Here is a 24,911-nt window from a genome sequence, read left to right on the forward strand (position 1 = left end):
TGCAAAGGATTTTCCACAAAGAATTATAAATTAACATTTTATTTATGGTAAAGTAATTTGTCCAATTACTTTTGAGTCCCTGAAATGAGGAGGCTTTGTAGAAAAATGATTGCAATTCCTAAATGTTCCATAAGATATTTTAATTTAAACCCTTTTTCTGCATTTCAATTGCATCTTAGTTGTTTTATTTTAAATAAAAAGTAGCGGCATACGGAGCTCAAATCACGAAGATTCGGTCACTGTCCAAATATTTCTGGACCTAACTGTAGCTTTGTGATTGCACAGTACAGAGTTTTGTGTTTAGAAAAAAGTGGGGTTCTGAATTTAACGAAATGTAGAACATGCCTCAAGATTGTCACCCTGGGCAATCTTGAGGCATGTTATAATCCAACATACCAATCAGGCAGTGTTACATAGAAGGGAACTAATAAGGTATTAAATTAATATCAATGTTCACATTTTATCTATTACATTACATTTAGAGAATTTAATTTGGGGTACAGCACAGAAACTGGAACCAGATTGGTCCATTGTCAACTGTCAGTATTACTTTGTGCGATAATTCTATTTCTATAGGCAAAAGAGAAAGAAAGAAGAACTGACAAGAGAGGAAATGTGGGCAGTAAGAAATAATACCATGGTGAGAGCATATACCAACCTTAACCCCTATAGCCCCGGGGCACTTTCCGTTTTTGCGTTTTTGTTTTTTGCTCCCCTTCTTCCGAGAGACGTAACTTTTTTATTTTTCCGTAAATCTTGCCATATGAGGGCTTTTTTTTGTGGGACAAGTTGTACTTTTAAATGAAACCATAAGTTTTACCATATGGTGTACTGGAAAACAGCAAAAAAATTCCAAATGCGGAAAAATTGCAAAATAAGTGTGATGGCACAATAGTTTTTGGGATGTTTTATTCACGGTGTTCACTATATGGTAAAACTGATGTGTGGGTATGATGCCTCAGGTCGGTGCGAGTTTGTAGACACCAAACATGTATAGGTTTACTTGTATCTAAGGGGTTATAAAAAATTCACAAGTTTGTCCGATAAAAGTGGCGCACGTTTTGCGCCATTTTCCGAAACACGTAGCGTTCTTAATTTTTGGGATCTATGGCTCAGTAATGGCTTATTTTTTGCGTCTCGAGCTGACGTTTCTAATGGTACCATTTTTGCACAGATGCTACGTTTTGATCGCCTGTTATTGCATTTTGCGTAAAACTTGCGGCGACCAAAAAACGTAATTTTGGCGTTTGGAATTTTTATGCCACTACGCCGTTTACCAATCAGATTAATTGATTTTATATTTTGATAGATCGGGCATTTCTGAACGCGGCGATACCAAATATGTGTATATTTATTTATTTTTTAACCCTTTAATTTTCAATGGGGGGAAAGGGGGGTGATTTGAACTTTTAGGTTTTTTTTTTTTTTTTTTTTTAAACTTTTTTTTTTACTTTTTTTTTTATTTTACTAGTCCCCCAGGGGGCTATAGCGATCAGCAATCCGATCGCTATTATCTATCTGCTGATCACAGCTATACAGCTGTAAGCAGCAGATACAGTCACTTTCTTTTTCCCTCTGTTCCGTGCCGAGGGAAAACGAAAATGAAGCATCATAGCTACAGGCGTCATCACATGACCCTGTGCTGCGATGGCAACCACCGATAGTCACGTGATCACGCACGTGACTTCCGGTGGGGGCGGCGGTAAGTAAAAAACATGGCCGCGCGCATTTAGATCTTGCTGCCAGACTTTGGCAGCAAGATTTAAGGGGTTAATGGCCGCGGGTGGAAACGATTCCACCCGCGGCTAGCAGGCACACTTGTCAGCTGTTGAAAACAGCTGATATGTGTGCCGACCGCCACCAGCCCGTATATCCGTCCATGGTCGTGAAGGGGTTAAAGGGTTGCAAGCATCTCCACCATAAATGGAAAAAATACAAAATGTTTGCAAAAGCTACCACGTTTGCAATTTACTTCTTATTAAATATCCTCTCTGTTCTCAAGACAGGAGATGTTTTAAATTCTATAGTTTATAGCTTCTTGACGATATTGCTTTGCAGTCTATCAGAGGTTGGCAGTCACCTAATATCATAGAATCATAAAAATGGTAGAGTTGGAATGGACCTCTTGGGTTATCTTGTCCAACCACCTGCTCAAAGCAGGATTTACTAACTCATCCCAGACAGATGTCTGTCCAACCTCTTTTTAAAGACTTCCATTGAAGGAGAACTCACAACCTCTCGTGGCAGCCTGTTCCACTCATTGATCACCCTCACTGTCAAAAAGTTTTTTTTCTAATATCTAATCTGTGTCTCCTCCCCATCAGTTTCATCCCATTGCTTCTAATGTTTCCTTGTGAAAATGAGAATAAAACTGATCCCTCTACAGTGTGACAGCCTTTAAGATATTTGTAGACAGCTATTAGGTCTCCTCTCAGTCTTCTGTTTTGCAAGCTAAACAATCCTAAATCCTGTAACCATTCCTCATAGAACATGGTTTGCAGACCAGTCACCATTCTGGTCACTCTTCTTTGAACTTGCTCCAGTTTGTTGATGTCTTTTTTTAAAAAGTGGTGCCTAGAACTGGACACAATATTCCAGATGAGGTCTGACCAAAGAAGAGTAAAGGGAATAATGACTGCCTAGACAAGTAGTGCATCACTTGCAAGGTCTTTGCTTCATTTTTATCTGATTTGAAGTAACAAGCATTAAGGAACTATTGTATATACAGTATATATTATGTAATATGATAGATTAGATACATTGTATGGTCACTTAGAAATTTAGTCCTGGCAGCTTTCTTTTACTAGTTGGTGCATATTAAGGTAATTGTCAGAGCAAGCCAACGTTGGGGGCACCAAATTAAATATAAAAATTCAACTCACCGACTTGCTGCAGTCTCTCCTCCTCGTCCAGGAAACTGAGCACAGAAAGGCTGAGATGGCCAATAAAGAGAAATCAGGTCCGAAAAAAGATAATCCAGCACGGTGCTTGAAGTATATTGATAAAATCTCACTCTTTTATTCAAAATATTTTAAAAATCAGAAGACATGCAGACTGATATAACTATGTCTCAGAACAGAGAGGGGGAGCCAGCACTGCCTAGGAATGGCATGCAACAAATAAAAAGTGTAAAATTCACAAATTCATTCCTACTGTACTATAATGCAAAATGAGATTTTTAGCAAACAATTGATCAATAATTTGAGCCACCTCTGCCAAGTCACGGCAAATCTCAATAGGGTGGTCCTACAGTATATAATATAATTTACCATTGTGCAAAACGGCCTCCTAAATATTTTAATAAGCAGAACCATATATTAGCAACACATATACCTGTGACATCTCAGATCCTCTCCCATGTTGAAAAGAAAGACAACTGCGAATAAAGGCAGTCCAGGTGCCAGCATATGCAGCAAGGCCACACACACCAGCACAATGTCAGAACTGGCCCTCACAGTGTCTGACCAGCAGCCATGGATAAAGGCGGAGCAGGCCCATGTAAATGCTGCTTAATTAATGATGCCTGTGGAACAGGGTAATGTGAACAGGCTCCAACATTAATTTTGATAGTAGCAGAAGGAATTTGCAAACCACACTGGGTGTGCACGGCATGGTGGGGGTCAGCCACCTGACCAAATCAGTATAGAGAGGGGGGAGCCAGCACTGCCTATGAGTGGCATGCAACAAATAAAAAGTGTAAAATTCACTAATTCATTCCTACTGTACTATAATGCAAAATGAGATTTTTAGGAAACAATTGATCAATAATTTGAGCCACCCCTGCCACGTCACGTCAAATCTCAATAGGGGGGTCCTACACTATATAATATAATTTACCATTTTGCCAAACGGCCTCATAAATATTTTAATAAGCAGAACCATATAATTGCAACACATATACCTGTGATATCTCAGATCCGCTCCCATGTTGAAAAGACAGGTGGCTCAAATTATTGATCAGTCATTTGCTAAAAATCTCATTTTGCATTATAGGGGTATGAGTTCAGGGCTGGTCAAGAGCAGGGCAAGGAACATGGACCAGATATCCTCATGATCTCCTAGCTTGAGGGTCAGTCTAAGAGCCCCTGTCCCCTGCTCTCTACCTAAACCATTAGATAGAGGCACGCAAGATTTATTATTACTTTTTAAAGAGGGTACTCTGGGAGATTGATACTTTTTTAAGGTGCACTTAAGTGGCATCATTATTATTTGTTTTAAAGAAGTTTTATACTGTTCTGGGGCCTATAAGTGACATTATTACATTAAAGGGACTCTGTCAGCACATTTTGCTATCTAATCTGAAGCCTACATGCTGTAAAAGTTAACATGCAGTTTACAGCCAGCCATCTCTTATCTCAAAGTCTGCTTTTGTTTACATACAATGTTAGTTTAAGCCTCTTAGCATTATCATTAGTGGGTCTGAGCAGGGCTGTAGTCCAACTCTCCCCCATTTTGTGATTAGCAGCTTCTGTCTATGGAAATGTACACTGAAAGCCTGGTGTGGGCAGGGGCAGCTCTCAGAGCTCTGCTATATACAAAAAATGAAATCTTTCACTGTGTCAGCCACTAATAAAAGTGATGTATCATTCGATTCAGGATCTCTTGGCCTACAGCATGCTGCTCTTTGATGAGGTAGCAAAAACCTGCTAACAGATTCCTTTTGAAAGGGCCCTTAGGGCATTATAATCTTTAAAGGAGCATACAGGAGGAATTATTACTGTCTAGAGGCAAATTGGGGGCATTATTACATTCTATGATACATAGTTACATAGTTACTAAGGTTGAAAAAAGACCTAGGTCCATCTATTTCAACCTTCCTCCACCAGTTCACACGTGAGTAGAGTTGAGCGCGGTTTGCGGTTCGAGGTTCTCCAGTTCGCGGTTCGAGTGATTTTTGGGGGTGTTCTAGATAGAACTAGAACTCGAGCTTTTTGCTAAAGCTCGATAGTTCTAGATACGTTCGAGAACGGTTCTAGCAGCAAAAAGCAGGGCTTTTTACAGCTACAGTGTGCAGGAGCCATCGCTGGCAGCCTGCCAGAAGCTGGTAACCAAGATAAACATCGGGTATCCAGCACTTGTCATGCCCTGCAGTGACCTGGGCTGACCCATTGATGTTAGCTCAGGTCACTGCACTGCTCTCCCAGCCAATGGGGAACATCCTGCTCTTCATTGACTGGGACAGTGTGGATCGTCATGGCAACCCCTTGGATTACACCAGACCTGGGTTTGTTTTTCTTTCTAATAAATTGGTTAAAGAGGGAATGTATTGGGGAGTGTTTTTTCAAATAAAAATGTGTTTGTCGTCTATTTTTTTTTATTACTGACTGGGTTGGTGATGTTGGGTATCTGATAGACGCCTGACCTCACCAACCCCAGGGCTTGATGCCAGGTGACATTACACATCTGGTATTAACCCCATATATTACCCCGTTTGCCACCGCACCAGGGCGCGGGATGAGCTGGGGCGAAGCACCAGGATTGGCACATCTAATGGATGCGCCACTTCTGGGGCGGCTACGGCCTGCTATTTTTAGGCTGGGGAGAGTCCAATAACCATGGACCTCCCTAGTCTGAGAATATCAGACCACAGCTGTCTGCTTTACCTTGGCTGGTGATCCAATTTTGGGGGGACCCCTACGTGTTTTTTTTTAAATTTTTTATTTAATTTAAAATAACAGCATGGTGTGCCCTCAGTTTTGGATTACCAGCCAAGGTGAGGTTGCCAGCTGTGGTCTGCAGGCTGCAGCCGTCTGCTTTACCCTAGCTGGCTACAAAAATAGGGGGAACCCTACGTCATTTTTTTTTTTTTCATTTTTTTGGCTAAATACAAAGCTAAGCACCCCTTAGTGCCACATGAAAGGCACCAAAGGGTGCAAAATTACAAAATGCAGGAGAGTGGGACATTATGTGTCTTTCTGCCATTATAATGACAGAAAAGACTGATATGAAGTGCACAAGCACAAGAAAATCACCAGAGCGCTCTATGCTGTGAAAAGCAGTAGAAAATGGCACTGGAGTGAACATGTGACCGCCTCATGTAGGATGAAGCTATGGATCCTGGGTAAATTTATGCATTTACCCTCCTTCAGTTTTTTTGCAGTACACAAAAAAAACGGAAGGCACACGGATGACAAACAGATGACATATGGACCGTCTACGGAACGGAAACGGATGCCACACGGATGCACCCGTGAAAAAAACGGACTGTTTTTTGCAGACCGCAAAAATGGATCGGTCGTGTTAATGTAGCCTTATTCTGATCTGCCGTTTATAAACAGCAGGCAGAAATAAGTGAATAGCGCCCCCCGGTGTCAGAAAATCTCCGGGGTTTCAGGGCTAGCTGAGACCCTGGAGATCATGATTCAGGACGGTTTTTCCGGTCCCCACTCACGTGATCACAGGTATCCACCGTACACCGATGATCACGTTACAGTAAATGACAGCGCCGGTAAAAAATTATTTATCTCCCATCTGGCATGAACAAACATGATAAATTTCCTCCCCGGTCCCCTCCGGTCCCCCGGTGTCGCCAAAGTGCCCCCCCTGATGCCCTCCCAGAAATCCAAGATGGCCACGCGCACTGCAGCGCGCCGGCCGCATTCACCCTACTCCTCTGATTTCTGTCGCATGTGCCATGACACATGCGACAGAAAACTCCTCCCCAGGCCCTGCCAGGTCACCCCCTATAACTCCACCGGTGTTCCCCGGTGTTCCACGGTACCTGTGCAGCGTTGATCCCCCCACGGCCCTCTCCTTCACAATAGACGCTGCCGCATGCACAGAGCGGCTGTCAGCTCAGCTTCCTGTGTTCAGACACAGTGAGTGGTGGTTATGCATCTGTAAGCTAAATGGGCGGCACGGTGGCTCAGTGTTTAGCACTGCAGTCTTGCAGCGCTGAGGTCCTGGGTTCAATTCTCACCAAGGACACTATCTGCAAGGAGTTTGTATGTTCTCCCCGTGTTTGCATGGGTTTCCTCCGGGTACTCCGGTTTCCTCCGACACTCCAAAAACATACAGCGCTATGGAATTAATAACGCTATATAAATGAATAAATTATTATTATTACTGCAATGCCCTGCTCATGAGGTAAGGAACATAATTGATCAGGAGAGCTATATACTACATTTCCAAATGGAGGGTTTTGCTTTTATAGTTTCCCTGCTGAACAGACTACCAAACATGAGAGTCCGTTATATGCCACAAGAAAACACATCTAAATAGAGAACTCTGTTGTTAAGTATTCATTCAGCTGGATAACTGGACTTAAAGGGGTATTCCATCTCCAAGATCCTATCCCCAATATATAGTAGGTGGAATAGCAATAATATCAGCAAATACCAATATTTGGAAATGTAGAATAGTTCTCCTGATTAGGCATGCCCTTACCTCATGAGCAGGGCATTGCAGCTTTGGTAGCAACCATTACGACATGGACTCTGCTGCTGTGGACCCGGGGAGAGTGAGTGCAGATTCATTGCAACCACACTCCTCACATGAAGGGTCCGCACTCCTAGAAAATGGGGGATACGTTCCCTGAGTGTCTCCCCCTCATATTCTAGACGGTCCAGAGTCGTCGTGGGACCCGTTTATTTTTTTTCTTACAATAAATTGGTGAAAGAGGAAATGTTTTGGGGACTGTTTTTTCAAAAAAATTTCTTTTGTCGATTTTTTTTTTGTTACTACTGACAGTTTATAATGTTGGGTATCTAATAGACGCCATGACATCACAAACTGCTGGGCTAGATGTCAGGTGACTTTACAGCTAGTATCAACCCGATTTATTACCCCGTTTGCCACTGCACCAGGGCACGGGATGAGCTGGGGTGAAGCGCCAGGATTGGCGCATCTAGTGGATGCGCCACGTCTGGGGTGCCTGCGGCCTGCTATTTATAGGCTGTGAAGGCCCAAAAACTATGGACCTTCCCACCCTGAGAATACCAGACCACAGCTGTCCGCTTTACCTTGGCTGGTGATCCAATTTGGGGGGGACCCTTCTTTTATTGTGTAATTATTAATATTTATAAAATAATTATAAAAAAAGAGCCTGAGGGGACCTCCACATTGGATCCCCAACCACGGTAAAGCTACCAGCTGTGGTTTTCAGGCTACACCCAACATCATTTTTTTTTTAACTATTTTTTAAATAGAAAAAATTAATGGGCTTCCCTGTATTTTGATTGCCAACCAAGGTAACGGCAGGCAGATGTGGGTGGCAACCCATAGCTGTCTGCTTTATCTGAGCTGAGAATCAAAAATACCGCGGAGCACTACGTCATTTTTTTTAAAGATTTATTTTTACAGCACTGTGATGTCCAGCAATCAAAATACAGGGAAGCCCATTTTGTTTTTAGTTATTTAAATAAATAATTAAAAAAAATATATATGGGCTCCCGCAGCATTTTTTGTTTTGCTAGCTAAGGGTAATCCAAGCAGCTACTGGCTGCTAACCCCCACTGCTTGGTGTTACCTTCACTGGCAATGTAAAATCCAGGGAAGCATTTTTTATTTTTTTTGCCAAAAAACTACAAAAAAAGGACGTGAGCTTCGCCATATTTTTGTATGCTAGCCAGGTATAGAAGGCAGGTGCTGGAAGAGTTGGATACAGCGCCAGAAGATGGTGCTTCTATGAAAATGCCATTTTCTGAGGTGGCTACAGACTGCAATTCGCAGCAGTGGGGCCCAGAAAGCTCAGGCCAACCTGTGGTGCGGATTCCAATCCCCAGCTGCCCAGTTGTACCTGGCTGGACACAAAAATGGGGCGAAGCCTACGTCATTTGTTTTCTAATTATTTCATGAAATTCATGAAATAATAAAAAAAGGGCTTCCCTTTATTTTTGGTTCCCAGCCGGGTACAAATAGGCAACTGGGGGTTGGGGGTAGCCGTACCTGCCTGCTGTACCTGGCTAGCATACAAAAATATGGCGAAGCCCATATAATTTTTTCAGGGGGCAAAAAACTTCTGCATACAGTCCTGGATAGAGTATGCTGAGCCTTGTAGTTCTGCAGATGCTGTCTGTCTGTATGGAGAAGAGCAGACAGCAGCTGCAGAACTACAAGGCTCAGCATACTCCATCCAGGACTGTATGCAGAAGTTTTTTGCCCACCAAAAAAATGACGTGGGCTTCGCAATATTTTTGTATGCTAGCCAGATACAGCAGGCAGCCACGGGCTGCCTCCCACCTCCAGTTGCCTATTTGTACCCGGCTGGGAACCAAAAATATAGGGAAGCCCGTTTTTTTTAATTATTTCACTTATTTCATGAAATATCTAAAAAACAAATGACGTGGGCTTCGCCCCATTTTTGTGTCCAGCCAGGTACAACTAGGCAGCTGGGGATTGGAATCCGCAGCACAGGTTAGCCCGAGGTTTCTGGGCGCCTCTGCTGCGAATTGCAGTCCGCAGCCGCCCCAGAAAATATCGCTCTCATAGAAGCGCCATCATCTGGCACTGTATCCAACTCTTCCAATAGCCCTGGTGCCGGGTGGCTTGTTGGGTAATCATGAGTTAATATTGGCTTTGTTTTACTAGCCAGTATTAAGTCAGAGATTCTTAATGTCAGGCACGTTTGACCCGGCCATTAAGAATCTCCAATAAAGGGTTAAAAAAAAGACACCACACAGAGAAAAAATACTTTAATAGAAATAAATACACAGACACATTAGAGACTCCATCTTTATTACCCCCTGTCAGCCCTCCACGATCCATGGTCTTCTCTCTTTCTCGTTCAACAAATGCAGCTCTGCTACATCACTGCTGCATGGGGGAAGACGCTGCTTCCCGTGGAGCCTTCACTCCGTGAGAGATCAGTGCTGCTAGCGGTAACAGCGGTAACACTGACAGACGCGTTACCATAGCAACGGTGCTCCCGGAGCCGCGGTTAGCGGTGACATCACCGCTAACTGCGTTGCGAAGGCAACGGTGATCTCCGTTAATGACCGGCTGTGTCAGCCGGTCCCTAACGGAACGGGGAGTCGACCGTGTGCTAGAGCATGTCGCCGGTACACGGCGATACACAAATGTGCACCGTGTACCGGAGAGATGCACTCGCAGGTCCTACATGACGCGTCATAGTCATGTGACCAGTCTGTAGCCAATGAGATAATAGCCACTTGACTGGTCACATGGCTATTTTGACGTCACGATAGGTCCTGCATCACTGCTGGCAGTGCTGGTCACCGGGAGGATTCAGAGATCATCGGATGGAATAGCGACAGGAGACAGAGTGCAGGAGGGATCGCGGGTCCAGTGTTATGGCAATGTTTATTAACTGTATGTGTACATTTATAATGCATTTTTATGTGTTTGTGATTGCCTCCCATTATATCCTATAGGTTCGAGTTTGGTTCTTCGAACGTTCGACGAACCGAACTCGAACGGGACCTCCGTTCGACGAACCGAACTCGAGCCGAACCACGGCCGGTTCGCTCATCTCTACACGTGAGGCTTTACTAATTTATATGGAGAAAACACATTAGTAAAACACAAAAATGATCATATTCCATATTATATTTCCCTGAATAAAAAACAAGGTCTTATATTACTTTTGGCTCCAAAAAAGCACTAGGGATTATTTTCAGGGGCTGTCTTATATTTTCATTGACATCAGTGATTTAGTTGCCCGTTAATGGTAAATAAATATTCACCTCCTTCCCACACCCACCCCAGTTGAAGCATTGTGATGTGATCCTCAGGTAGAAATATGGCAGTCTAACTGAATCACTGATGCCGGCACACATGGGTGGCCGAAAATATGGGTGGCAGAAGGGGGTAAACATTCATTTTCTTTTAATACATGTTCCAATCACTGATGTTGGTGCAGAGTGGTGGGGTAGGTGGGATTATGGGTGGAGGAAGGGCTGAATATGCAGCAGCCATTAATAAACATTCCAATCACTGATGCCAACAAAGAGGGGTGTATGGGGGGAAAGGGTGATTAATGTATTTGCCATTAATACACGTCCCAATCACTGATGCTAGCAAAGAGGGGTGTATGGGGGGAAAGGGTGATTAATGTATTTGCCATTAATACACGTCCCAATCACTGAAGCTGGCGCAGATGTGGGATTATGGGAGGGGGATTGGGGTGAATATTCATTTTTCATTAACACACATTCCAATCACTGATGCCAGCGCAGAGGGGGGAGCCCTTTAAAAATATTTGCTATGACTACCAACCAGAAAATGCCGAATTATATCAGCACCTAGGCTTTGTGACAATATTTTTTCAAGAAGCATATTACAGGTAAGTGTCACTTGCTAAATTGATGACTGGAACAGGGTCTTTTGAGACACATTCATGGATTTAGCTACTGTAATTACATATAATACATGGCCAGCTTTTCGTTATTTTTTTTTATTAGGAGCTCAGGCTTTACGTCTCCATTCTTTGATGCCTTTTGATATCAGCTGGAATCCTATATCTTTGTTATTATTTGGCCTGTTTTCTGAATCCTGCAAATTAAGGTTCCATTATCTGTTCATAGGATGAAAGTGAAGGTGATGCATGGCACAGGCTGCATTTTCCAGGAGCCAGGGGTTAATAAACGAATAGAAGGCAGACCAGAAGTAAGCGGGGTTGCATGAGAAGAGTAATGAATGTTCAAAGCCCCAAGATGAACCTCTTCTACCAGTTCCATTTCTAACTAGGTAAAGATCCCAACAATGAAAAATGACTGCCCATTTGCAATCTATAATGAAACTGAGATGGTGTGAAGATGAATGAACAGAAGTTCAGTAAAATCTGCCATAGAGGAGCATGAGAAATAAACGAGCTCCCTCCCTAGCCCACATTCACCTAACAGTCCATTCTCTCACCAAGTAACTGTGAAATCACACTAAACCCCCTGATTTTTCCACAGAGTCTTGAGGAAGGACTAAATCCAATTCTAAAGTTTCACTTAATATATACAGCTGCTCGGTGAGATGTTAGGAGATGTTCGAGTATGTGGTGGGAACCTTCCCTGTAAAATAAGCCTGGACAACTGAGATTAATAGTTTGTTTTCTCACCAGCCATCACTATCTATGATCGCTTGCCAGAAGCTATCGTTCAGCCATTTCTCGCGTGGGAGACACAGCTGCGGACCTGTTCAACCATGAAAAGATGCTTCTGTGCCAGGATAGAAAGGCAAAATATGTCCTGTATCTATATCTGACATTGAGTTTCTATATTTTTGAATTAAGGGATTATTACTAATGAAAAGTAAAGAAATAGGGAATTAAATCCAGATAAATATGCACTAATCTTAGCTGAAATAAAGATCCTATTTGGGCAACATAAAAAAAGTGTATTTCTAGTGTATGCTTATCCCTATAAAGGGCAATACGTAAAAGAAAAGGGACCCATCATAAGGATCAAAATTACACCAATATTGCTGACACATAGGTGGCGCTGCAGTGCCATTGACAAAAGGTTCCCTCACAGGTTTTAACAACTTAAAGGGAATTTGCCACCAAGATTTTGCTAACTCACCTTAGAGCAGCATAATGTTGAGTCAGAGACCCTGATTGCAGCAATGTGTCTCTTACTTGGCTGCATGCTGTCATTTTGATAAAATCCATTTTCAAAGTGCTCGGTTCCACTAACAATTAACATAGCCGAGTGCATCCGATAAAAGATCGTATTGCACTCGCACCAGTGCAAAACCATGGAGCAGCTTCCATCAGCAATTGATTTATCATGCCATGCCGGCATGAGAAATGAATCGCAGTATGCTGCGTTTGGCAGCGATTCTCGGCTCACACACCCCCATACAAGTCTATGGGTGCATGTGAAACATCGCACTGCACTCGCATGTCACCCGAGTGCAGTGTGATATACGCAGAGACCGGCTGCGGAGAGGGAGAAAGTGCTCCCTCCCCCTCTTCTCCACAGCTGGGATCCAATCGCAAGATTGGATTACAGTTTCATGACTCTTGGCTCACACCCACAGCAGAGGGTCATTAGCATATCGCTTTTGATGCTTTCACATTGGAAGTTATGCGCAAGTGGAACCGAGCCCTTAACTGCATATCTGGCAGTTATTTGAATGTGGAGCGCTCTCACCCCACCAATGTAGCGCCCCGGAACCCATCAGGGCACTACAAGGTACTGCATCCAGCCAAAGACGCAGGGCCTACCCCCAGGGACCTGAAAGACCAGTGCCGGTAACAGCGAAACACATTTTAATCCAAGTTTTCCCCATCCCCACAGACTGGTGACAGACTAGAAATGGACCCAATGGATGGCCACCCAGGGGTGGAGCCGATCCAGTCCACTAGACAATGACCAGGTGGGAGGGGACAAAAGTTGGACAGTTAAAGTTAAGTAAGTGGAAGTGAGAGGAAACGGACGTAACTGCTCTGACACTGGAGTGTAACGGAGATCTAAGGGCCCAGGCGTGTGGTTGCCGGAGGAGTACGGCGAAGTACTGCTGGAACCATAGCACCGATGGGACACAGAGCCCTAGGTCAGCCAAACACTTCAGGCAGACCTGATAAAAATCTGCACAGTGAGGGGACCATCCAGGACCTCACTGACCTTAGAAGTCCGGGGGCACTAGAAGTAACGGGAGAACAAGGGACTGGAATGGAACGCCGACCCTACAGGGTTCACAAGGGGGACCCCAAGATGTTCCAAGCCATGGGGACCCACCAACTTGAGAAAGGTGGAGGGGAAAGAAGCCACCAGGTCACCAACCGTCACTGGGACTAAGGGAACCAGGGGTGAATACCAGCATTACTCCGGGTACCAGTTACCATCTACTGTGAGTAAAGAGAACCAGTTACACAGCAACCCCTCGTGTGGCTTACCTTTCTTTCCATGCCTTACTCCATCACCTAACCCCCTGGGTTGCTGCCTATGTGAAACGCCCACGCCGGGGCTTGCAGGGCTCGCACGGTCACCGGGCCGGTCGTATTCGGGGTCAGGCTGTGAGTGGCCTGACCCGGCTTCCGTGACCCCCGGCGGGTTTCAATAAAAGGAAAGTCCGACAGTCAGTCCGGTGTTACAAGGGGGATGGAAGGAGGGTAACGGGTTTCCTGGAGAGCTTGCCATCACTCTCCCCCAGGAAACGGTACAGGACGGGGACGGGGGATGCTTGCAGCGCCACCCGTGGTTTGCGGCCAGGTGTTCAGCCGCCGCTGCACAGTCTCTCTCCGGGGCAGGTGTTACGGGCAGCCGGATGGAATCGCTCCCCACGGGTGGAGCGGGGAAGCTCCGGGAGGTTAATAAGACCCAGGGCAACAGTCCTCAGGGACACCGGGGGCACAGGGCGGTGGCATTACTCACAGCAGTCACAGAGTGCGGTTCCAGTTGTTCTTTATTTAAAGTCCGTTCCACATCGCACCCGGGTGCTGTTCCTCGCCGCCTGTAGCCTTTGGTCAGTCCCGGGCAGGTAGGAGGAAGGGGCCGGTGGAGTGATCTGGGGGTCCCTCTCTCTTTCGGTGCGATAATGCTATCCCAGTGGCATGGAGCATCTTGGGGACCCGCTGCCATTCTGTCTGTCTCTCTTCCAGTAGCGGACACACACCAACCGCCACCGGGTACAACTTTCTCCAGGGATCCCCAGTCCTCAGCTTCATTCCCTTCCTCTAGGTGTTATCAGCCCTGGTCTCGTGGCATCTCCTCAGCAGGGAGCTGTTGTGTGTAAGTCTGCACTCGCCTGCAGCCTCTAAAGTTCTGCTAAACTTTCTGTGTGTTCTGCACTAAACTCACTCCTATTCAGGCCCCCCCTTGGTTGTCATGGGGACATGCCTGTGTCCAGCCACCTGCTTTTTAACGAGACAGGATGAGTCATGGACTCAAAACTTTATGCTGCAAAAGCTATTAACTCCTTCCTGCCAGTGTGATGTGAGTGTATGTTGTGGGGACTCTTCTTCCTCCTGCCCGGGAAAAATGGGGTAACATTTAATACCCTATATCAACCCGTTTACAGGGGCGTTACACTCCTTCAGACCAAAAACGCAACACTCCGGGGTTGCGACAACAAACAACACCGCAAAAAAAAACCTTTTCATAGATAAACAAATTAACAAGTCCCTTTTACTGGGACCCAATAAAGGATAGGAAGAGGCAGGAGGAAAAAGAAGAAGAAAGAGAAGAAAAGCATGGAATAAGAAACATTTGCATATGTCAAAATATTTAAACTTTCGGGAACAGGCCTCCTTATGACGCTCCAGGGCCCTCCAGGTACCCAGGTTTAGGGAGTAAACTCGGTAGTCCAAATCCCGGTACGGGCTGCGGTGCCGGGCTCACCCCTCTGGCCACTACTCGCCAAAGCTCGCACCCGGGCAATCCATATCATCTCCCCATCTTCTCCTGGGCCTGGGGAGGCAGGGTTCCTGGCTCCTAGCAAGTGTCCAACAAAGGGGCGGGCATGGATTTTCGCGCCCCGCTGCAGCCCCACCCACGAAGGGCGGGCAAGTCCAGTCCTTGTTGGTACGCATGGCGCCCATCCCATTTTCAATGGACGCCATTGTACAGTCCAAGTCCATTTGTCGCATACCCGCAGCCGCGGGCACCAAAATAAATGTTAGACAATCCAATTTTGCAGATGGTAAACACAAGGCACGCGTCACCTGGCGTTACCGTGTCTTGCCCGGACCCTGCTCGCAGCACCAAGTTGAAACGCCCGCGCCGGGGCTTGCAGGGCTCGCACAGTCACCGGGCCGGTGGTATTCGGGGTCAGGCTGTGAGTGGCCCGACCTGACTTCCGTGACCCCCGGCGGGTTTCAATGAAAGGAAATTCCGACCGTCAGTCCGGTGTTACAAGGGGGATGGAAGGAGGGTAACGGGGTTCCTGGAGAGCTTGCCATCACTCTCCCCCCAGGAAACGGTACGGGACGGGGACGGGGGATGCTTGCAGCGCCACCCGTGGTTTGCGGCCAGGTGTTCAGCCGCCGCTGCGCAGTCTCTCTCCGGGGCAGGTGTTACAGGCAGCCGGATGGAATCGCTCCCCACGGGTGGAGCGGGGTGGCCCCGGGAGGTTTATGAGACCCAGGGCAACAGTCCTCAAGGACATCGGGGGCACAGGGCGGTGGTATTACTCACAGCAGTCACGGAGTGCGGTTCCAGTTGTTCTTTATTTAAAGTCCGTTCCACATCACACCCGGGTGCTGTTCCTCGCCGCCTGTAGCCTTTGGTTGGTCCCGGGCAGGTAGGAGGAAGGGGCCGGTGGAGTGATCTGGGGGTCCCTCTCTCTTTCGGTGCGATAATGCTATCCCAGTGGCATGGAGCATCTTGGGGACCCGCTGCCATTCTGTCTGTCTCTCTTCCAGTAGCGGACACACACCAACCGCCACCGGGTACAACTTTCTCCAGGGATCCCCAGTCCTCAGCTTCATTCCCTTCCTCTAGGTGTTATCAGCCCTGGTCTCGTGGCATCTCCTCAGCAGGGAGCTGTCCTGTGTAAGTCTGCACTCTCCTGCAGCCTCTGAAGTTCTGCTAAACTTTCTGTGTGTTCTGCACTAAACTCACACCTATTCAGGCCCCCCTCCCCTTGGTTGTCATGGGGACGTGCCTGTGTCCAGCAACCTGCTCATTAACAAGACAGGATGAGTCATGGACTCAAAACTTTATGCTGCAAAAGCTATTAACTCCTTCCTGCCAGTGTGATGTGAGTGTATGTTGTGGGGACTCTTCTTCCTCCTGCCCGGGAAAAATGGGGTAACATTTAATACCCTGTAACGACCCGTTTACAGGGGCGTTACATATGCGTGCGTGTGAAACATGGGATAGCACTCTTATATCATCAGAGTGCAAGCCAATATATGCCGAGATAGATAATGGACAACATGGAGAAATGAATCTGCTACAGAGTCCAATATAAACTTATAACTCTCACCCACAAAGCTCTCCACAGTTCTGCTCCACCCTACATCTTCTCCCTCATCTCTTTCTATCACTTTAACTGTGCCTTCCACTCTGCTAATGACCTAAGACTGACATCCTCAATAATTCGAACCTCCCACTCTCATCTTCAAGATTTCTCACGAGCTGCGCCTATGCTCTTGAACACACTACCAAGAGCAATTTGATTATTTCCCAACATCCACACCTTTAAGCGGGCCCTAAAAACACATTTCTTTAGACTAGCCTATCACCTCACCTCCCTCATCTAATCTAGTCCCATTCTGCCCTTCATAAGATTTACTTCCAATTCTTGTCCCCTTTTTCTTCTTGTTCCTTCCTCTTCATATACTTTTTTACACTTTGTATGTATAGATTCTGGCTGGCAACCAGTCCACGCAGCTGGTTTTGAATCGCCTATTAAATTAATGGCTGGACCATATATGACAAGCTTTTCTCCCCCCATTCGCCTTTTGTGTCTCCCCTATTTCCTCATAGACTAAGCTTGCGAGCAGGGCCCTCACTCCTCTTGGAATCTGAATTTTGCTATTCTGTAATGTCTCATATTGTCTGTACATGTCCCTCTGAATTGTAAAGCGCTGCGGAATATGTTGGTGCTACTGTATATAAATAAAAATTATTATTAATATTAAATTAATCTCTTTTTCTTCATCTTACCCTGTGCTCCAATTCTCACATGTGAGTGAATGACACTCAGCTTGTGCTCGCAGCAGAGTCTAAGCCGAGTGTCATTAGCATATAGCGTCTGATGCTTTTACATAGTATGCGATACACTAGTGTGACCCCGGCCTTATAGAAAGGGTTGTCATTAGTGATGAGCGAGCATGCTTGTTACTACTCGGTACTCGCACGAGTATCACTGTACTCGGTCTACTCGGCGGGGACCGAGTAATCTCGCGATACTCGTGCTGTACTCGTGGTCTTCATCCCTGCATGTTGGCGCTCTTTTGAGAGCCAGCCCTCATGCAGGGATTGGCTGGCAGACCACTGCAATGCCACAGCCCTGTTAGTTGTGGAATTGCAGTGATTGGCCGGCCTGCACAGCGTGACCGAGCCTTTATACCGGCGGGCGCGCTGTGCTCTGCTCACAGCTATCCAGACAGTCAGTGCAGGGAGAGGGTCGCTGCTTCAGGGAAAGGTTTGCGGCCCTTTATAGCTATTTCCGTAGCAGGGCTGCAAACAGTGTGACCAAAAGTCCTTCTCAGGACTATTCTAGTTGTATACAGGCAGGCAGGGTATAGCCAGGTCGGAGTACAGTAGCAGAGTCCTTCTCAGGACTATTGTTGCTGTATACAGGCAGGGTATAGCCAGGTTGGAATACAGGCTAGTGACCAAAAGAGTCCTTGTCAGGACTATTGTAGCAGTATACAGGCAGGCAGGCAGGCAGGCAGGCAGGGTATATAGCCATTCCTAGTGGTGACCGTATACCAGCCTTCATCATATCTGGGGCTGGTGTACACAGTCTAAAACAGTCCTGATAGTGTCAGACTTCTCAGCAATTGTCGCTCCTAAAAACCTGTTAGGTTCTTAGTGCGTCTGTGCTTGCATTTAAAAACCGCACGTGTGTGCCTGTCGGTGGCAGCGTACAGGTGCACTTGTGTGCGTTTTTACCAAACTATTATATAACGCACAAGTGTAGTGTATAATACACGTCAGTCAGCAGTGGCTGATAGTGTCAGAGTTCTCGTCATTAATTTTTTCTCCTAAAACCTGTGTTAGGTTCTTAGTGCGTCTGTGCTTGCATTTAAAAACCGCACGTGTGTGCCTGTCGGTGGCAGCGTACAGGTGCACTTGTGTGCGTTTTTACCAAACTATTATATAACGCACAAGTGTAGTGTATAATACACGTCAGTCAGCAGTGGCTGATAATGTCAGAGTTCTCGTCATTCATTTTTTCTCCTAAAACCTGTGTTAGGTTCTTAGTGCGTCCGTGCTTGCATTTAAAAACCGCACGTGTGTGCCTGTCGGTGGCAGCGTACAGGTGCACTTGTGTGCGTTTTTACCAAACTATTATATAACGCACAAGTGTAGTGTATAATACACGTCAGTCAGCAGTGGCTGATAGTGTCAGAGTTCTCGTCATTAATTTTTTCTCCTAAAACCTGTGTTAGGTTCTTAGTGCGTCCGTGCTTGCATTTAAAAACCGCACGTGTGTGCCTGTCGGTGGCAGCGTACAGGTGCACTTGTGTGCGTTTTTGCCAAACTATTATATAACGCACAAGTGTAGTGTATAATACACGTCAGTCAGCAGTGGCTGATAGTGTCAGAGTTCTCGTCATTAATTTTTTCTCCTAAAACCTGTGTTAGGTTCTTAGTGCGTCCGTGCTTGCATTTAAAAACCGCACGTGTGTGCCTGTCGGTGGCAGCGTACAGGTGCACGATTTGCACAAACTTTGATATAACGCCCAAGTCTAGTGAATACACGTCAGCACAGCATTGCAAAATGCGCAAGGGCGTTGGCAAGGAACAAGGAAGTGGACGTGATGGTGGTGCAGGCAGAGGCCGAGGTCGTGGGCAAGCTCTAATTTTGCCACAACAAAGGGCCACATCTAGTCGCTCGCACGTCCTGTCCCAAATTCTTGGGGACCGCAGCAGTACACCGCTCTTGAACCAAGACCAGTGTCAACAGGTTGTTAGTTGGATAGCGGATAATGCTTCCAGTCAGATTGGCACCACCACAAACACTCTGTCTTCCACACGGTCAAGTGTCAGTAGCCGTGATACTGCACCGCACATTTCAGAACCTGATCCTCCTTCCTACCACAAGGCTGAGTACACGTCCTCGGACATTAATGATCCCACACTTGGACACTCGGAAGAGCTGTTCACGTTTCCATTCGCACATTCTGGCCTCTCGCCAGCTCATGTTGAAGTGGGTCATGAGGAGATCGTATGTACAGATGGCCAAATATTTGAGCAGCCACGTTCTCACGAAGTTGGCAACGTGTCTCAACAAGGGGTGGACGATGATGAGACACAATTGTCAGGAAGTCAGGAGGAGGAGCAGGGTGCGGAAGAGGAAGACGACGTGGTGGATGATCCAGTAACTGACCCAACCTGGCAGGAGGATATGCAGAGCGAGGACAGCAGTGCACAGGGGGAGGGAGGCGTAGCATCCCAACAGGCAGTAAGAAGCAGGATGGTGGCTCCAGGCAGAAGTCAGGCAACCGTTCCCCGGAACAACAACACGACACAAGGTGCCTGTACAAATGTTAGGTCTTCCCGAGTCTGGCAGTTTTTTAAGTTGGATCCAGATGATTCTAAAAAGGCCATTTGCAACACCTGCCGTGCCAGCATCAGCAGGGGTACCAAAACTAGCAGCCTGACCACCACCAGCATGATCAGGCACATGTCAGCCAAGCACCCGACTTTGTGGGAAGTACAACAGAGTCGAGGAGCAGTGCTTGCTAATGTCACTGCTACGTCTTCGCTGGTTGTGCATGCGAGCCAATCCCCTGTCCATGCTGCCTGCGAACAAGCCTCCTCCGGTCCTGCACCTGCAGTTGCCTACGCAGAAATAACACCATCATCAAGCACGTCCTTGTCCCAGCGCAGCGTTCAGTTATCCATTCAGCAAACCTTTGAACGCAGGCGCAAATACACTGCCAACACCCCATATGCCACAGTTCTAAATGCTAACATTTCGCGACTGCTTGCACTGGAAATGTTGCCTTTTAGGCTGGTGGAGACAGAAGCATTCCGCGACCTGATGGCGGCAGCTGTCCCACGTTACTCGGTCCCCAGCCGCCACTATTTCTCCCGGTGTGCCGTCCCCGCGTTGCATAACCACGTGTCACAAAACATCACACGTGCCCTGAACAACGCTGTTTCACCCAAAGTCCACCTAACCACAGACACGTGGACAAGTGCTTGTGGGCAAGGCCGCTACATCTCGTTGACGGCACACTGGGTTAATATTGTGGAAGCTGGGACCCAGTCTGAGCGAGGGATGGAACACGTCCTTCCCACACCAAGGTTTGCAGGCCCTACCTCAGTCAGTGTTTCACCCACACTCTACAGCTCCGGAATGTCATGCTCTTCAGCCTCGTCCTCCTCCTCCTGCGCATCCTCATCCACTGTACCCTCCACACCAGTCCCAAGCTGGAAGCACTGCAGCACTGCCTCGGCGAAGCGGCAACAGGCTGTGCTGAAGCTAATCTGCATAGGTGACAAACCCCACAATGCAGAAGAGCTGTGGACAGCTCTGAAACAGCAGGCAGATCACTGGCTCACACCTCTGAACCTAAAGCCAGGAAAGGTCGTGTGTGACAATGGCCGGAACCTGGTGGCGGCTTTGAGGCGAGGCCAGCTGACACATGTTCCATGCGTGGCCCATGTGCTCAACCTCGTGGTTCAGCGGTTTCTAAAGTCATACCCAGAGCTGTCTGATCTGCTGGTAAAAGTTCGCCGCCTGTCTGCACATTTTCGAAAGTCACCTACTGCTTCAGCCGGCCTTGCCGGCTTTCAGCGCAGTTTGCATCTTCCGGCTCACAGACTGGTGTGTGATGTCCCCACGTGTTGGAATTCAACTCTGCACATGTTGGTCAGGATATGTGAGCAGAAGAGGGCAGTTGTTGAGTACCTGCATCACCTAAACTGTCGGGAAATGGGTCAAACTCCACACATAACACCTGAGGAGTGGAGATGGATGTCCGACCTATGTACCATCCTCCAAAACTTTGAGGACTCCACCAAGATGGTGAGTGGTGATGACGCCATTATTAGCGTCACCATACCGCTACTCTGCCTTCTAAAACGGTCTCTGCTCAAAACCAAACATGATGCATTGCAGGCGGAGCGCGATGAGTTGCAGCAAGAAACAGTAGTGGGTGTGGGTGATAACACACAGCCCAGCCTCGTCTCATCACAACGTGCAGTGGAGGACTATGACGAGGAGGAGGATGAAGACATGGAGCAAATCTCCGGCCAAATTGAGGATATCACATGCACACCAGTCATATCCTCGGTTCAGCGTGGCTGGCCAGAGGACAGGGTAGATGAGGAGGAGGAGGAGGCGGAGGAGGACAGCATGTTCAGTCAACGTGTTGGTCAGGCTACTGAAGTCCTGGCTGTTAAGAGTCTGGCGCACATGGCTGACTTTATGGTAAGCTGCCTGTCTCGTGACCCTCGCGTTAAGAACATCTTGGCCGACAATCATTACTGGTTGGTAACACTGTTAGACCCACGCTACAAGGAGAACTTTATGTCTCTTATTCCCGAGGCGGAGAGGTCAACCAAAATGCAGCAGTTCCGGAAGGCCATTGTCACGGAAGTAGGCAAAGCATTCCCCTCACAAAACGCTAGCGGCATAGGTCAGGAATCAGTGGACAACCAAGGCGTACAGCCGAGAGAGGCACAAGTCCAATCCGCCAGAGGTAGGGGAACAGTCTTTAAGATGTGGGACAGTTTTCTCAGCCCCTCACGTACCACAGCCCCTGAGGTGCGGGGTAGTGCCACAAGAAATCCTAAGTTTGCCCAGATGCTCAAGGAGTACCTTGCAGATCGAACAACTGTACTCCGACATTCCTCTGTGCCTTACAATTATTGGGTATCCAAGGTGGACACGTGGCATGAATTGGCTCTCTACGCCTTGGAAGTCCTGGCCTGCCCTGCCGCTAGCGTTTTGTCAGAGCGTGTTTTTAGTGCCGCAGGTGGAATCATTACAGATAAACGCACCCGCCTGTCAACTGAAAATGCTGACAGGCTGACTCTGATCAAGATGAACAAGGGTTGGATTGGGCCAGACTTCACCACACCACCAGCAAATGAGAGCGGAATTTAAAGTTTGTAACGGGAATTTGCCATGTACCTCCAGTCACCCATGGGTACACACTTCTGGACTTTGGATAATCTCTGGACTGCTCCTCCTTCTCCTCATGCGCCACCATGATGACCGTTACAAGAGTTAGGGCTTTGTTTCAGGTATACCCCCAGTGGTAAATTTTTTCGCCCATTCTTTGCAGAATGGACATTACAACGACAGGAGACCCGCTCCTTTGCAATGGGAACAATGTTTTGAGGCCCTCATGCACGTCTCTATGCAGGGACAACGTGGAGCCTCCCAATTTTTGGCTGTCCTGCCAAAGGGCTATACTATAATACACCCACTTCCTGACAATGGACACTTAATGTTTTGAGGCCCTCATGCACGTCTCTATCCAGGGACAACGTGGAGCCTCCCAATTTTTGGCTGCCCTGCCAAAGGGCTATACTACAAAAGACCCACTTCCTGACAATGGACACTTAATGTTTTGAGGCCCTCATGCACGTCTCTATCCAGGGACAACGTGGAGCCTCCCAATTTTTGGCTGCCCTGCCTAAGGGCTATACTATAATACACCCACTTCCTGACAATGGACACTTAATGTTTTGAGGCCCTCATGCACGTCTCTATCCAGGGACAACGTGGAGCCTCCCAATTTTTGGCTGCCCTGCCTAAGTGCTATACTATAATACACCCACTTCCTGACAATGGACACTTAATGTTTTGAGGCCCTCATGCACGTCTCTATCCAGGGACAACGTGGAGCCTCCCAATTTTTGGCTGCCCTGCCAAAGGGCTATACTACAAAAGACCCACTTCCTTCCAATGGGCACTTCAGGTTTACAGGCCCTCATGCACGTCTCTATCCAGGGACAACGTGGAGCCTCCCAATTTTTGGCTGCCCTGCCTAAGGGCTATACTATAATACACCCACTTCCTGACAATGGACACTTAATGTTTTGAGGCCCTCATGCACGTCTCTATCCAGGGACAACGTGGAGCCTCCCAATTTTTGGCTGCCCTGCCTAAGGGCTATACTACAATAGACCCACTTCCTTCCAATGGGCACTTCAGGTTTACAGGCCATCATGCACGTCTGTATGCAGGGGCATTGGTGAACCTCACAATTTTGGACTGCCCTGGCAAAGGAAAATACTACAAAGACTCAGTTCCTCAAAATGGGCACATTAGACTCAGAGGCCTTTATGTACGTCTCTTCTCAGGGACATCGGAGTGCCACACAATGTTTTACGTAAAATCTTTCATGTATTGATCTCAAAAAGTAACATACATTAGCTCTATCTCACTATTGGGTATGTGCCCTTAACATTTCCGCCATGAAAAATCATTTTGGTGTCATTTTGGAAGGTTTTCTGGTGAGTCCGTAAAAATGGCGTAAAACGCGGACAAAATTGTTCACAGCTGTGACTTTTGAGTGATAAATGCTTCAAGGGGTCTTCCCCATGCTGTTGCCATGTCATTTGAGCACTCTTCGGAGACTTTTGTGCCATTTTTAGGGTTTCTACATGCTGCCGGTGGTCATTCCACAAAAATACTCGGGTCTCCCATAGGATAACATTGGGCTCGGTGCTCGGGCCGAGTACACGAGTATCTTGGGAGGCTCGGCCCGAGCTTCGAGCACCCGAGCTTTTTAGTACTCGCTCATCACTAGTTGTCATAACTTAAGGCCCTGTCACACACACAGATAAATCTTTGGCAGATCTGTGGTTGCAGTGAAATCATGGACATATTGTTCCATTTGTACACAGCCACAAACCTGGCACTGGTTGTCCACAATTTCACTGCAACCACAGATCTGCCGCAGATTTATCTGTGTGTGTGACAGGGCCTTTAGCGTCCCCTCAGCAGACACCCGATAGCAACACATTTACCTCCTCTTTGATACAATTGACTTTGTATGTTTGACAGAGAGAAAGCAGAAAGCTGATTTCTCAAAGTCACTATTTGATTCTCGTTGATTCAACTGGGGAGAAGAGTCTAAGCCATTTTAAGGTTTTCACTTTGGAACCCCTTCACCAAATGGCGATTTTCCATTTTCATTTTCGTTTTTCCTCCTGTTTTCCAAGAGCCATAACTTGCTTACTTTTCTGTCAGCACAGCCGTATGAGGGCTTGTTTTTTGTAGGTCGAGTTGTACTTTTGAATGAAACCATTAATTTTACTGTATAGTGTACTAGAAAATGGGAAAAGATTGACAAAAAAAAGTGTTGGAGGGCTGTTATTTACCATGTTCACTATATCATAAAACTAACCTTGCAATGTGATTCCCCAGGTCAGTAT

General features: G+C 46.9%; 1 long non-coding RNA gene across 2 annotated transcripts in view; it reads left to right on the forward strand.

Annotated features, from left to right (window-relative positions):
- The window catches only part of LOC142301805 (uncharacterized), a 657,358-nt gene that overhangs the window by 457,333 nt on the left and 175,114 nt on the right, over positions 1 to 24,911 (forward strand). The window contains exon 4 of one of the 2 annotated variants that reach the window (XR_012752887.1): positions 11,484 to 12,704. The exons of the other annotated variant lie outside the window; for it this stretch is intronic. This is a non-coding gene — a long non-coding RNA (uncharacterized LOC142301805). Of the gene's footprint in view, positions 1 to 11,483; positions 12,705 to 24,911 lie in introns of those variants that run through there. 2 annotated transcript variants of the gene reach the window in all.

This window comes from Anomaloglossus baeobatrachus, chromosome 4 (genome assembly GCF_048569485.1).
Source record: "Anomaloglossus baeobatrachus isolate aAnoBae1 chromosome 4, aAnoBae1.hap1, whole genome shotgun sequence".
NCBI lineage: Eukaryota > Metazoa > Chordata > Amphibia > Anura > Aromobatidae > Anomaloglossus > Anomaloglossus baeobatrachus.